Source organism: Papio anubis, chromosome 7, assembly GCF_008728515.1.
Source record: "Papio anubis isolate 15944 chromosome 7, Panubis1.0, whole genome shotgun sequence".
NCBI classification, from domain to species: domain Eukaryota; kingdom Metazoa; phylum Chordata; class Mammalia; order Primates; family Cercopithecidae; genus Papio; species Papio anubis.
In genome coordinates, this window is record NC_044982.1 from 5,504,137 (window position 1) to 5,519,009 (window position 14,873).

The 14,873-nt window shown below is 51.3% G+C and overlaps 1 long non-coding RNA gene across 7 annotated transcripts in view; it reads right to left on the minus strand.

Annotated features, from left to right (window-relative positions):
* LOC103886501 overlaps positions 1–9,523 on the minus strand; it is a 30,904-nt gene extending 21,381 nt beyond the window's left edge. For 4 of the 7 annotated variants that reach the window (XR_004184767.1, XR_004184766.1, XR_004184770.1 and 1 more), the window contains exon 1: positions 1–9,523. This exon is cut by the window's left edge. This is a non-coding gene — a long non-coding RNA (uncharacterized LOC103886501). The other 3 variants (XR_004184769.1, XR_004184768.1, XR_004184765.1) reach the window with 3 other exon arrangements.
* Between the last annotated feature and the right edge of the window lie 5,350 nt (positions 9,524–14,873).

Genomic DNA, 14,873 nt, shown 5'->3' on the forward strand with positions numbered 1-14,873 from the left:
AGAATGAATGAGCCATTTAATAGGTATCATCAATTCAGCCCCTTCTCTGCCTGGGACACAGAGTGGGGCTAAGCACTGAAATGGTCTTGCCCAGAAGTCCCCCAAGGACTGGTTGCTTGGGCCAGCGAACACTGGGCATCGTCAACAGACCCTTCCCCAGGTACCTCGTGACGGTGCTGACACAGGCCTCCTCTCTGGCGGCGGGACACCTCCACACATTCTCCCACCATGCAGGAATGAGGCCAACGGTGTGGTCTTTGTCATGAAAAATGCAAGAGCGCTCCGGCGGTTCCTCACCAAGCCCCATGCCGCGACATTCACAGCGCGTCGGCATCCCCCGGCCAGAGCCTCCATCACTTTTAGGGCCTCTCCTGAGGGTGGAACGAATTCTCCAGGTTAGCGGCGCAGGGAACACGTTCATCAACAAAGTTCCTGTCCCTGCGTCACCTCTGTGCACACACCTCAGGCGAAGCCGACAGTTTTCTTACTGTGAAGCTGGCACCCGCAGGCACCCATACGAACTGACTCCACACAGGGACCCCCGCGCACTGGCCGCCTCAGATAAGACAAAGCATCGAGGCAGAGAGCAGTGGGGCTTTGCAGCCACTCCAGGATGCTGCCCTGCACAGGGACCACATCCTGAAGGGGGCGGGGCTCGGTGCCACCGTCCTCCACTGTATTAGTCCATTTTCAGGCTGCTGATAAAGACATATCCAAGACTAGGCAATGTGCAAAAGAAAGAGGTTTGATTGGACTTACAGTTCCACGTGGCTGGGGAAGCCTCACAGTCATGGTGGAAGGCAAGGAGAAGCAAGTCAGGTCTTACGTGGATGGCAGCAGCAAACAGAGACGTTGTGCAGGAAACTCCGCCTTACGAAACCATCAGCTCTCGTGAGACCCGTTCACTATCCTGAGAACAGCAGGGGAAAGACCCACTCCCATGACTCCATCACCTCCCACCAGGACCCTCCCACAACACGAAGGAACTCAAGATGAGATCTGGGTGGAGGCACAGCCAAACCGGGGATCAAGGACAGCCTCCCTTCTCCATAACCAGGGGCCATGCTGGAGTCCGTGCTCTCCTCCCAAACTAGGTGCTACGTGCAGGAAGCCCTCTGAGGCAGCATCACAGAGCCAAAGAGTCATTAGCTGCGTGGTCTCCATCAGGAGGCAGCGAAGGGAACCTGACACCATGCCAGCATCTTTGAGTGCCAAGCAGTGGACCAGGAGATCCCACCAGGTCGGCTGGCAGAGCCTCAGGGAAGCTGACCTGAGGAGGAAGTGGCACTGGGCCAGTGACCTGGGTGAGGAGTAGGAACAGAGCCCAAGTCGCCCTGCCCTTCACACACCCACAGAGGCACTGGACTTCATCCAGGGAGCCACCCTGGGCCAGATCCGACCCTAAAAAAACAGGCTGTCCTCAGAGGAGTCCGCATGGAAGAAGTAACTTCTCCTCAAGTGTCCCAGGGCAGCGGTAGACCTTGTCCTCGCCCCCAGGGAGCCACCCTGAAAAGCACTGGGTCCAGAGGGTCTGTCCCAGGAAAGGACCTAGCCCTGTGGCTAAGCCACAGGCCCCAGCACTGGGGGAAGGCAGAGGTTGGCATTCAAAGAGGAGGGAACCTCACATAACTCGTAAAAACGCATCGCATTCACAGCAAACACAGCAAAGCAATCCAGGGCTCTTCCCCCTACCGGCCTCATTTTCAGGAGGCCTCCCTCACACAGCACAGAGCCGGGGTGCGGGCTCTCAGCTCACACAAGGCACACACTCTCACGTCTCCCGTGGGGGCGGCCCTCCGAGGCAGAGTCTGATATTCAAAAAGAGGTTAACCATGTATTATTCATGATGAATGAAGCGAACATAACACGGATAACCTCTCCTCAAATATCCTTGAATAGTTCTGAAACGAAAACCATGGCCTCTTCCCCACCGTTGTCTTTGCTTCCAGAAGATTCTTCTCAGGATGAGCTGAATCCCAGGGCTGCAGCGGGGGCAGGGAGAGGTGTTCACATCCTGCAGAGAAAGCACACATGCTGGCATCAACCTTCCATTCCCGTACCTTCGTCTCAGGGCCCAGGCAGCCTTGGCACCAAAGTCCAAACCCTGACATTGGAACCATGCTCAGAAAGACTTCTAAGGCAGGTTCCATTAAAGATCTCGAAAAGCTTCCTCCAGGGATTCCTGACAGACAGGATTTGATGACGAGAAGCCACCAGAATGCATGTCAGAGATAAGCAAAGCCATCGTGAAGAATTCTGCTTCCAACAAAACGGGGTGTCACTGATCCCTGAAGACAGGGTCCCTACCGCAGAGATGGTCTCAGTTCCTGGAAGTTCCTCCCGAGGGTCACAGAACTCCAGAGCCCAGGACATCAATAATGAATAAGCATGCCATTGACCCCCACCCGACAATCTTGCAGCAGCTTGACACCGGCGGCCCCTCCCTGAAGCAGGTCTTGCATCTGGGGAGCCCTTTGAGGCATGATTTGATTTAAAGAAAAGTAATCTTGTGATATTTATGCATGTGAAGGTGAACCCTCGTTCACAAACCAAAGCATGGCACATTGCTTCTGGGCCGTTCTCCCATGTGGGGAGACAGAGGACGCACATCACAGGGAAAGCACCTGGTCTCCAGCCCTGAACCGCTGCACGTGTTGTCCACAGACCGGCGGCATTAGCATCACTTGAGAACTTGCTAAAAATGCAGAATCTTGGTCCCTGAATCAGAATCTGCTTTTTAACAAGATCCCTAGGTGATGAAAATCTTAGGAGCATTTTTAAAGTTTGAGAAACACTACTCTAGCCAACAATTCATATGCGCGCGCGCGCACACACACACACACACACACACACACACACACACCCCAGAGGTGCTGCCGAACACAACGTCTTATTCCATGAGAGTCTGTCTGAGATGGGGTGGTTCCCAAGGAAGACACAAAGCCATGCCACGCCCACCAAGAATAATCCAAACACCCAACAGACAGCTGCTTAGGAGCTGCCAAAAAGCAGTAGTAGTAACAGGAAATGTACTGAGTTTTTACTAATGTTTGCATTCCCTACAGGAAGGTTTTCGTGCTCAGAATGGAGGCTAAAGATAGGAGAGGCTGGACCCAGATGCCCCGGTCCACCATCTATCTAGAGAGATGCTTGACCCTGGCATCTCTCCAAGGAATTCCTCGTAGCTAAGATTAAATAACAAGAAGAGAAAGAGGGATGAAATAATTGTGAACATCTTCCAATAAAACAGTATGGCACCAAACCCCTAATGGCATCTCCACCCCAAAGCTAGCATTTGTCCAAGGAAATCGCACTGGTGGCTTGCCTTCTGAGATCACTGGATTCATTATTATAAATCAATGACACAGTCACACTCCATGGTGGGGCAGGCACCGATGTCCCCTCGCTGAAGTCAGCACTGTGCTTTCGAAAACTTCTGAAGCAAATTTGGATACTAAAACAATGGTTGTCCGATATTAATCATCATAAATATAGAGACCATACTACGGACAGCCATTCTTTAAGCACCAAAGAACTGTGCCATCAAGAAGAGCTGGGCATCTTCTCCAAAGTTGGTGTCTCTTCCAGAAGGTTCTTCTCAGGTAGTCCAAACAATGAGGATTAGCAGGTCAGCTTCACACATTGAGAGTCAAGCCCATGCCTTGGGGGTCACACTCTCGGGCAGGGAAAGGGGTCTGGCCCCAGTGATCTGTCTCTAAGGTTTGCTTCATGTCCAAGAAGTGCCTCCAAGAGGCAGGATTTGATAAGTCACTTGAATGCTGGGTCACCCACAACACACACCCATGGCCAATGCAAATCCTCGGCAGCACCAAGGAGTCCCATGGCCCCTTGCCAAGCATGGCCCCGCCTCCAGGGTTCTGAGGTTAGGGCACAAGTGTCCCCACCACAAACCAACTGCATGCACCCTCATCCCCACCCAGGCATGAGCCCCCTGGGAAGGGCTGATGCGTGCATCCCTTTACAGAACTTGTCGTGGCATCCAGGAAGTCTGCCGAAGCAGGATTTGATACTCAAAAAGAAATTGTCCTTGTATGATTCATCATAAATAAAGCGAACACACCAAGGATAATTTCTCCTCAAGTATGAAACAGCAGCACGGACAGGAACACCACCACCTCCAGGTCTTTAGCTCAAGGTTGGATGGTGATTGCTACCTGGCAAACCCAGTCACGCACGCGCTCATGCACACACACCACGCACATACAGGCATGCACAATGCATGCACCATGTTTGACCTCTCTTTAAGCACCAGGAAAGCAAGATGCCATAGAATTCTCACTCGGCTTGGCGTTCTCGCTCAAGAGTTTGCTTCAAAGTGTGGATAGTGGCTGAGGTCAAGAATCCAGGGACTGTCTCTCTTAAGTGCAGCAAATGTTCTCGGCACCCCTGCTGACCCCCACTGCATGTGGCATTGTGTTTCAAAAGCATCATGAGAATGGCTTAGCTGCCAAGCATCAACACTGTCACTAGCCCCCACTGTAAACACCGTGTGTGCTCTGGGCTTCATAGTCCATTCCATACCCGACAAAGGACTTGACTTCCATGTCTTGACATTGTTCCAAAAACCCACGAAGAGATTTTAGTCATAAGACCACCACCACCCCCCCCCCCAGTGATAGTTTCACAGCACACAAGGGTCCTGGCTACCACCTACGAAGTGCTGACCACCGGGCTCTGCTCTGAGCCGTGTACAAGTCTTAACTCATTCAGCCCCAGCAGCCCACGAAGTAGACGCCGATGTGATTCCCATTTGACATGTGAGACCACGGGCACAGCACGATGAGATCCTTGCCCAAAGTTGGACGGTTAGTAAATGTCAGAGGTGGGATCCAAACACAGGAAATCGAGCTCCAGAGTCTGCGCTCTTGATACTGAAAAAGTGGATGACCCTGTACGATTCGACATGAGCAAAACGAACAGGACAGGGATAACCACTCTCCAAGTACCAAAGGTTAGCACGGAAAAGAAAGCCACTGCCTTGGGTGGACTTGGTATGTCTTCAAGGCGCGGTCCTGGGGATGAATTAGATGCTGAGGGTTAGTGGACCAGGTCACATACCCCAAGCAGAACATGCACACTCACGTACCGAGTAACAGCAGGGACCACAAAGCCACTGCCCCGCACCAGCGCCACCCCAGCCATCAGCCCAGGCTGGTGACTGCCCGCTCAGGAAGCAGGGACCCAGACCACACACATCGTGCATGCTTTTGGCCCCGCCCACACTGCACCAGGAGAGGGGACGTCCCAGAGGCCACTGCCTTCCCTAAAGTCATCCATGTGCCCGTGAAGTCCTCTCTGTGAAGTGGGGACCCGTGAGCAATTTGCCACACACAAAACGGATACACACGGTCATGCACACACATACCGCATCCCTTGCTGAGTGTGGACTGGGTCCAAGACAAGGTTTGATACTCACAGAGAGCTTGCCCTTGTATATTCCATGTCAATAAACCGAATATACAAAGGGCAACCTCGCTTTAAGTACCAAACAATAGCACTGGGCAGGTTCCTCACTATCATTCACAGGGCCGGCCTCGTCTCCCGGGGTTCATCCTGGGGGAGGAGGGGGTGGGAGACGCGGGATCAGCAGACCAGGTGGCAAACACCACCTGCCAGCCGTGTGCCCATAGGTCAGCTCTCCATCCCAAAGAAACCGGGAAGGGGCAGACACCAGCACCCCTTCACCGGAATCAGCCTCATTTCCAGGCATCACTCCAGATTAGGACTTGTTCCTGAAAAGGAGATCCACCCCACGGGCCTTCCTGGGCACACACAAGGCTCAGCTTCTCCCTTTCTACAGGAACTCCCTGGGCTGGGACCACCATCTCCTTCCCAGTGTGGGCACCTCTCCAGGAAGTCTTCCTAAGGATGCACTCAGCACCGAGGTCCCAGGCACTGGATGAATTTACACCTTAGACAAAGCAAAGGCCCTGTGGTCACCATTCCTTCATCCATCTCACAGAGCCGTTAACACCAGTGTCATTCTCCATGCCAGCCCTTGCCCCATCCCTGCCAGAGGCTGGCATCGTGTCCATGAAGCCGGGCTAAGAAAGAGCTCATGGTCAACAGTAGTCAAACCCCCATGCCCCCGAGTAACTTAGGAAGCAGACCCACAGCCCATTCCCCACAGTGCCTCTCCCTCAAGGAGAGAGGAGCAGGAGCTGCCGGTCTAGGTGGCAGGTTGTGTGACTCATTACCCAGGCTGGCGCTCACCTCTCTTCACCAGGACGTTCACTTTCCTTGGGCTGAGGATGCGGCGAATGCCCTTCCTGAAGCTGGCTTCGGGTCCACATGACCCCCACGGCAGTCGGAGTGTAAAAAGCTGGCAGTCACACGGCCCAAGGAGTGTCTCCACAAACACAGAATGAGAGTCCCATTCTCAGGCCGCCATCCTAGGTGTGACCAGAAAGCCAGCAGTCAGAGGCGGGCACAGACACGGAGGCAGAGGCAGGCGCCCTCTGACGTCCCACATTCACGCACCTGGTGCGGGGCTGACGGCTCCCACGGCTCATCCCCAGAGCTGCCTTCATGGGCAATCACAAACGACAAATAGAAACAAACCACTCTTGCAGATTCAGCCTGGGGACTGCAAGCTGGATCATGAACACCCAAGCATCCAAAAACAAAAAACAAAAAACGCTGATGAGCACACCTCAGACCCTTCCCCAAGGTCAATACCAACTCTAGGAAGCCCTCCTGGGCTGGCCTACCAGGCTGGAAACCAGCACAGACAGAGCCAGTGCTCCGTGCTCCAGCATCCCTCCTGTCTGTGTTCCCCTTGAAATGATGCAACATCCAGGTCTCCCTTATAAGGCTGATGCTGGGAACAGGAAGCCTTCTGGGTATGACTTGGTACCAAAAAGAGTCAGATCGATGTGTGATTTATCCTTAAAAAAGCAAACCACCATTAAACTCGGTGCACACAAAAAGGACCCCCCTCTTCCACTGCCTCCAGGGAGTCCACAGGAAGAACCAGCACAGAGGGCAAAGGCAGAACCCAAGGGCCAGGATCACAGCCAAGCTCACGTTCCCAGACAGGGAAGCCACGCCGTACCTGAGACGGGCTGACATCCACGGCTTTGTCCTGGAGACAGCAGGGTCCGAGCGCCTTCCCCGACAGAGTTTGATACGCAAATAAGAGTCTCCCCCTGTATATTCACCATTAATCAAGTGAACATACAAAGGGTATCCTCTCTTCAAGTACCAAAGAGTGGCTCGAAGAGCAGGTGAGGACCACGCCAGGTCTTCGCTGGAGTGAACATCTCCTCCTGTGAGGCCTGAGACCAAAGGGGAGGGGCCAGGTGACAAGCCTCATCTGGCTGACCCTGGAGCTGGGCCTACACCTTGCAGGTGGTGGCATGGCCCTGAAAGGTGGCACATCCAGGACTCCCTGCAGCGAGATTGGCTTCTAAACAACAGAACAGGTGGGCATGACTATCAATGTACTCAGCATGCATGGGTGAACCTGCTTCAAACACCCACAAGCTACATGGACAATGGAACCATCACCTTTCTCCAAAGGGGCATGGGGTGTGAGGGCTCAGCCCTGGAAGACATGGACTCATCAGAGAAGAGGGCATCTGCAGGCATTCTCAGAGCTGGAGAGTGCTGAGACACTGTCCCTCCTCTGAGGCTGGCTGTCCTAGAGATGACCAGATCCAAGAATGTGTCACCTGCACCTGCCTCAAAACAAACAAAAAGAGGGCCCCAGCATCAGACACTGGGGACAAAGGAGTCCTGAAGACCAGACACACCTGCCCAAGGCCCACTCAGGTGCAATCCACTGGACAATGTGCTCCGAGGACTGGCCACTGGAGTCCAGCAACAGTCCCAGAGGGCAGAGGCAGGCTCAGGGAGCTCCACCAGTCACTTGCCTTAGAACAGCCTGACATCCATGTGCTTCCCTCAAGGCTGACACTCTCTCAAGGACGAAGCCCACCAGGGAGTAGCAGGTCAGGGGAGTAGCAGGTGAGCAGCAGCATCGGCTCCGTGCTCCACCCTCCACCACCCATTCATGTGTCCAGAGAGGTGCGAGGTTAGTGCCGGAAGCAGGAAGGCTTCTGGGTATGACTTGGTATGGAGAAGAGGCAGATCCGTGTGATTTATCCTTAAAAAAGCAAACCACCATGAAACTCGGTGCACACAAAAAGGACCCTCCTCTCCCGCTGCCTCCAGGGAGTCCACAGGAAGAACCAGCACAGAGGGCAAAGGCAGAACCCAAGGGCCAAGATCACAGCCAAGTTCACGTTCCCAGACAGGGAAACCACGCCATACCTGAGACGGGCTGACATCCACGGCTTTGTCCTGGAGACAGCAGGGTCCGAGCGCCTTCCCCGACAGAGTTTGATACGCAAATAAGAGTCTCCCCCTGTATATTCACCATTAATCAAGTGAACATACAAAGGGTATCCTCTCTTCAAGTACCAAAGAGCGGCTCGAAGAGCAGGTGAGGACCACGCCAGGTCTTCGCTGGAGTGAACATCTCCTCCTGCGAGGCCTGAGACCAAGTGGGAGGGGCCAGGTGACAAGCCTCATCTGGCTGTCCCTGGAGCTGGGCCTGCCATGCAGTTGACTTTACTTCTCAGCATCTCTTCAAGACAGGATTGGTTACCAAAAGACAGGCAATCCTGTACCATTTGAAATAATGTAAATGTAAAACGACTGAAATCCCTTTAGGGCCTGCAAAAATACCCTGGGAGAAGAACCTCTGCCTCTGCCCAAAGCCACTGCCTCCAGGAAGCCCTTCTGGTGAACACTGGCTAAGGGAGGTTAGAAGATGCAGTAACATGCATCATTAAAGAAAAAAGAGAAACAGAAATCCACCACATTCCATTTGCAAATCACAAAGCAGCACTATGACAAGTGTCCCTTCTCCTGAATTTGGCATTGTACTCAGGAAGCCATCTGAGCAGTTAGTTGTTACTCAAAAGTATTCATCTAGTTGTTACTCAAAAGTATTGGCAAGATTCATCAAAGGAAAATGAGATTCTCATGGGCCAACTCTCTCTGAATAAACAGATACTAACATCAGGAATCCAAGGGTCTTCCCATTGGCAAGAATCCCCAAAGGACGCCTATGGACTAAGAGCACAATGGGGCTTAGAGGTCCCAGTAGCAAGTGCTGTAGCCACACTGGGTGCTCTGGAGCCTCCTTCCTGTGGACTAGCCTTCCCTCAAGTGGACAGTGAGGTCCAAAAGTCACTCTAAGGATGGGCTAGGTATGGAGAGTGGGTGGACCAGATGACCCACGTCTACATTAGACATTGACTTTGCTGACAGTCATTCTTTCATGTATCGGGGAGATGCATTGACCAGAAGACCTCTTCTCAGAGGCTGGCATCATGCTGGGCAGACCTGCCGGAGCAGCAGCCCACGGATGCTTTGTGATGAGCAGGGCCCATCCAGGGAGGCCCTTTGTTCTTTCTTTTTTTTAAAAAAACTTATTTTTTTGAGACAGGGGTCTCTTTCAGCCAGACTGAAGTGCAGTGGCACGATCTTGGCTCACTGCAATCTCCCAACTCCCAGGCTCAAGTGATCCTCCAGCCTCAGCCTCCTAAGTACTGGGACCACAGGCACACACCATGACGCCCAGCTAATTTTTGTATTTTTTGCAGAGACGGGTTTTTGCCCAGTTGCCCAAGCTACTTTTGAACTCCTGGGCTTAAGCCATCCACCGTCTCAGCCTCCCAAAGGGCTGGGATTACAAGCGTGAACCACCATGCCCGGCCAAGGGAGGCCCTTTTTTTCCAAGCGGAACAGGTGCTCTGAAAAGAAAACCTTATATCATCTCCAAAGCCAGCATCTCTTCCAGAATGTTCTCGGAAGGACGCATGAGATGAAGAGGGTCAGAGAACCAGGTCACAAACAGCAAGACAGAGGCACGTGCCTTGTGGTCAACCATCCACACCCCAGGGCTATCCTGGCCATCTGACAGATTGCTGGAGTCAGCCTTGTTCCCAAGAAGGCTTCCCAGGCAGGATTTGCTCCCTAGAGAGTCTGCCTTTGTATAATCATTGCAAGTAAACCAAAAGCAGGGAGGATTACCTCTCTTCAAGCAGCAAATGATGGCAGTGACAGAAGGCCATTTTCACTGTGACTAAGTTGCCACCAGCTCCAGGAGCAAGCCTGAGAGACACAGATGGGATCTGCATGGTGAGGGCAGCACACCGAGGTGTGAAGTGCAGGCCTGCGGGTGAATCGTAAGTCTATTCCTTCCATAGCCCCTGAAGCAGTGCTCCTTGCTGAAATTGACAACCCACTCAAGTATTCTCTAAGGTACAACTAGTCACAGAAAAAGAGGTTCATTCCAGAAAATGCATAGCAATCATGGTAAACACACAGAGAACAAACTTCGTTCAAGGTCAATGAGGCAATACTGAGAACACAGCCTTGTAACAACACATTATGCACGCGCCTGGGGCAGTGAGCAAACAGCAGAGAAGCTGACGGCGTATTTCACACAAAGTACAATTCTGTATCTGTCCGTCCTGTACCCGAGAGGGGTACAGATGGCATCCCTTCTTCCATGGCGACTTCACGTCCTCCGAGGTTTTCAAAGCAGCATTTGATACTGAAAACGTGGATTTTCCTCTATGATTAATCATAAATAATGTACTCATAGAAGGAGAATCTACCTTTTAAATACCAAAGAAGGATTCCATCCAGGAAAACGCGCACCTGTGCTTGAGTCATCAGAAAAGAAAGTCACATGAGGCAGACGAGCTTCCACAGAAAAACTGGCACCACAAGACCCACAATTTAATCTTCACCAAGTTGGCATCTCAAGATGGTTCTCAGGCGCACCCCATTTATTCAGATACGACGCGCAGCCCACCATCTTTGCACCTAATCAGGCCCTACGGTCTCTTCCAGAAGCATTTCCAAAGCAGCATTTGATACTGAAAACATGGATTTTCCTCTATGATTAACCAGGAATCACGTAAACATAGAAGGAATATCCACGTTTTAAATACCAAAGAAGGACTGGGCTCTGGAAAGGACAAATCTGAACGCAGTTCATGGAAAATGGAAGCAAGACAGCAAAGCAACCGTTTTCAGTCCCATGGCGTAGCCGTGACAACACACCACAGCCTGTGTGCCAAGCTGGCTCCTCAGCGAAAGGGGGCTTCTAAAGGTGATGGTCAGCAGACATATGGCACAAACTCAGCACATGTTCTGCGGCCCACCATCTTTCCACTTACCCTGGAGGGCTCAGCCCCACCTCACGTCCCAGCTGGTGGCTTCCGTCCAGCCATGATCCCAAGGCAGCATTTGATACTGAAAACGTGGATTTTCCTCTATGATTAACCATCAAACACGTAACCATAGAAGGAAAATCTACCTTTTAAATACCAAAGAAGGTTTCATCCCGGAAAGCACGAACCTAAGTACAATCCATCAAACACAAAAGTAGCATAACACAGAGGAGAGCATTCGGCCTCATGGAGAAACTGACGACAGAGCCCAGCCGCTTGGCTGAGCGGGCAGCTCGCGAGAGGGGTCTTCTCAAGATGGGCAGGTGGTCCACAGACATATGGCACGAATTCAGCACATGTTCTGGGGTCCACCGACTTTCCACTTACCCTGGATTGGGGGGGGGACTTTATTGTCTCTTCCCTGATGGTGGTTTCAGTCCAGGAATGTTTCCAAGCAGCATTTGATACTGAAAACGTGGAATTTCCTCTATGTTTAACCATAAATAACATAAACATAGAAGGAATATCCACCTTTTAAATACCAAAGAAGGATTGAGTCCTGGAAAGCATGAACCTAAGCACAATCTATCAAGATTAAAGACAGCACAGGACAGGTGCAGTCGGCAGGGGCCTCCCGGGCTAGCAGCAGTGACATGGGCCCTGCGGAGGACACATGTCCCAGGACAGACCTTGCTAACAAGAGCTTAGGTTCTGGGATTCACCTTCCATCACTCTCTGCATGGGGCCAGGGGCTAACCTTCCTCTCAGAAATGTTCAGAAATATTTTAAAAGCGGCCTTAGATACTGACAATGTGGATTTTCCTCTATGATTAACCATAAATCCTGTAAGCATAGAAGGAACATCCACCTTTTAGATGCGAAAAGTTGGAACAGCCCTGGAGAACACAAACCCAAACAAGACTCATCAAAGAGAGAAGGTAATGGAAGCAGGTGAGTGCTTTGAGTCCCATGTGGGAAGCGCAGGGCCCACCCCCGCCTCTTCACATCCAGAGATGGAACTCCTACGTAGGCACGCGTAGGTTTGGGGTCTGCCCTGCTGTCACTCGTCTGGGTGGCAGTAACCCTAAGGTCTCTTCCCTAATGGAGATTTCACGGTCAAGAGCGTTTCCAAAGTAGCATTTAATTCTGAAAAAAAATAAAACAAAAAAAAGTGAATGTTCATCAAAAATTTGCCATAAGTAAAGCAGGCAAAGTAGGGATTCCATGCTTTAAACTCCAAAAATATAAAAAACAAAAAGAAAATAAGCCTGTCAGGTTCCTAAAGTCAGCATTGCCTCCATGAAGCCCTCCCAAGGCACCTAATGACCAACGTCACGTAACTGTGGGCTGGAGCGTCCTTCACATACCTTGAAGGGAGAAGGATACCCAATAATCTTCCAGAAAGTGAAGCTTGTGTCCAGAAAGTTTCCATCTGCAGGACTGGTCACGTCAGTGTGACAGACTGAGGAATAGGCAAACAGGTCAAAAACAATGTCTCTTTAAATATAACCGAGAGGTAGCAAAACACGATGCTCACCAGCCCCTACCACCACCACCCTCTATAAACAATGATTGCAGCTTCCAGAAAAATCATTTTTGGGGTGGACTGGATGCAGAGACTTACTAAAATAGCGACAACACATGCCTCCCAGAGTTAAAAATAAAGGACCAATAATCCCAGACTCAAACCGTATCTCGCAAGGGTGTCATCACTCCAGGAAGTGCCCCTAAAATGGCTTCAGTACTGAGGACCGGGTCACATTCTCCACAGGCAAAGCGTATGCTCCGTGTCCAACCCTCCATTCACATTCCACACACGGACAACCTACACCCATCTCACTTCTCTAAAGCTGGAATTGGTTCAAAACAGTCTTGTACTTAAAAACCACTACCTCTCACATATGCAGAGTTAGGCGTTCCTCCTACTGGCAAATGGATTAGAGAGCGGACCAGATAACACCCGTTGTCTGCAATTCGCCAGCCCCTCCCCTGCAGCCACAGCTTGTTGAGGAAGCAAGTCTGATTCTCCGAAGCCTCAAAGCACAATTTGGCATAAATAAAGCAAATCTACATGGACAAGCATTCTGCCCGTACCAGCCAGAGCAAGGCCACTTTCCCCAGGTCACGGCTGCCTCCATGAGGCCCTGTTGAGGACCAATGGGACATGGTTGGTTAGGGAATCAAACGGTCTGAGTCATAAACATGTATTCTCTGTGGCCAGACATCATTCATGTCCCCAGGAGTGGGTCTTGCCAGGATGGTCCTGAAGGAGGGGGACATGGAATTGAGGAACAGCTGCTGGCTGGGCTTGGGGGTCTTATTTTGGTAACTGAAACACCGGCAGCCTGGAAGAGCTGGGATAGGTGTAGTAATCAGCCAAGGAACTCTTCTTCCTGTGTGTTGGGAGAAAGGTCAGCCCACAGGCTGTCCCTTCCGAGGGGCTGGCATCCCTCCCTGAGGGGCCTGGCTAGGGTACCCAGGCTAGTGAACTAACACATCCGTGTCCGCCCCGGGCCCTCAGCTCTAGGTGCAGCTGACTCCCCAGGCCCTGCTGGGGGATCTGGCTGCAGCAACCCTGCTCAGGACAGGACTTGTCCTTAATTGGATATGCCCCTAATTGGTTTCTTCCGCTTTTTTCACCTGCCCCCTTCCCACTTCCTCCTGGAATGGGCTTCCTTGATGGTACTTCCTCCGTGATTAACCATAAATCCTGTAAGCATAGAAGGAACATTCACCTTTTAGATGCAAAAAGTTGCTGGCCGGACGCGGTGGCTGATGCCTATAATCCCAGAACTTTGGGAAGCCGAGGTGGACGGATCACCTGAGGTCAGGAGTTCAAAACCAACCTGGCCAACATGGTAAAACCCTGTCTCTACTAAAAATACAAAAATTAGCCGGGCACAGTGGTGGGCGCCTGTAATCCCAGCACTTTGGGAGGCCGAGGTGGGCGGATCACGAGGTCAGGAGATCGAGATCATCCTGGCTAAAATGGTGAAACCCCATCTCTACTAAAAATACAAAAAAATTAGCCAGACGTGGTGGCGGGCGCCTGTAGTCCCAGTTACCCAGGAGGCTGAGGCCGGAGAATGGCATGAACCCGGGAGGCGGAGCTTGCAGTGAGCCGAGATCATGCCACTGCACTCTAGCCTGCGCGACAGTGTCAGGCTCCGTCTCAAAAAAAAAAAAAAAAAAAATTCAGTGTGTCTCCCATGTAGTCATAAAAATTCCCATCCTCCTCACTTATTTGCCATTTTTTTTCCAGTGTATACCTATGTCTTCCCTATTCTTTAGAGTTTAAGCTTTGGGAATCAAGAGACAAAACAGTGTATATTTTGACATTCTTCTAAAAATCTGAAAACTGTGCTACATGTGGTTTTGTTCACATTTCTTGGTCCATTTCTTAATAAGAAATTGGTGGTGTAGGACCTAAATTTTTACGTATAGATTTACCTTAGGAAACAGGATTACACATGTTCATTCAATAAATTCTCAATTCTCAAAAGAAAAAACAAATGAAGGAAAATACTTGCCATCTGTTCCACCATCTGCATACATACCCTCAGTGAGGGGCTGACAGACACCCACACCACGTTCCTGAACTTGACCCCACGTACAGCACGTCCTTCAAGGAGGCGTTCAGTGCTTTAGGAGGTCCAC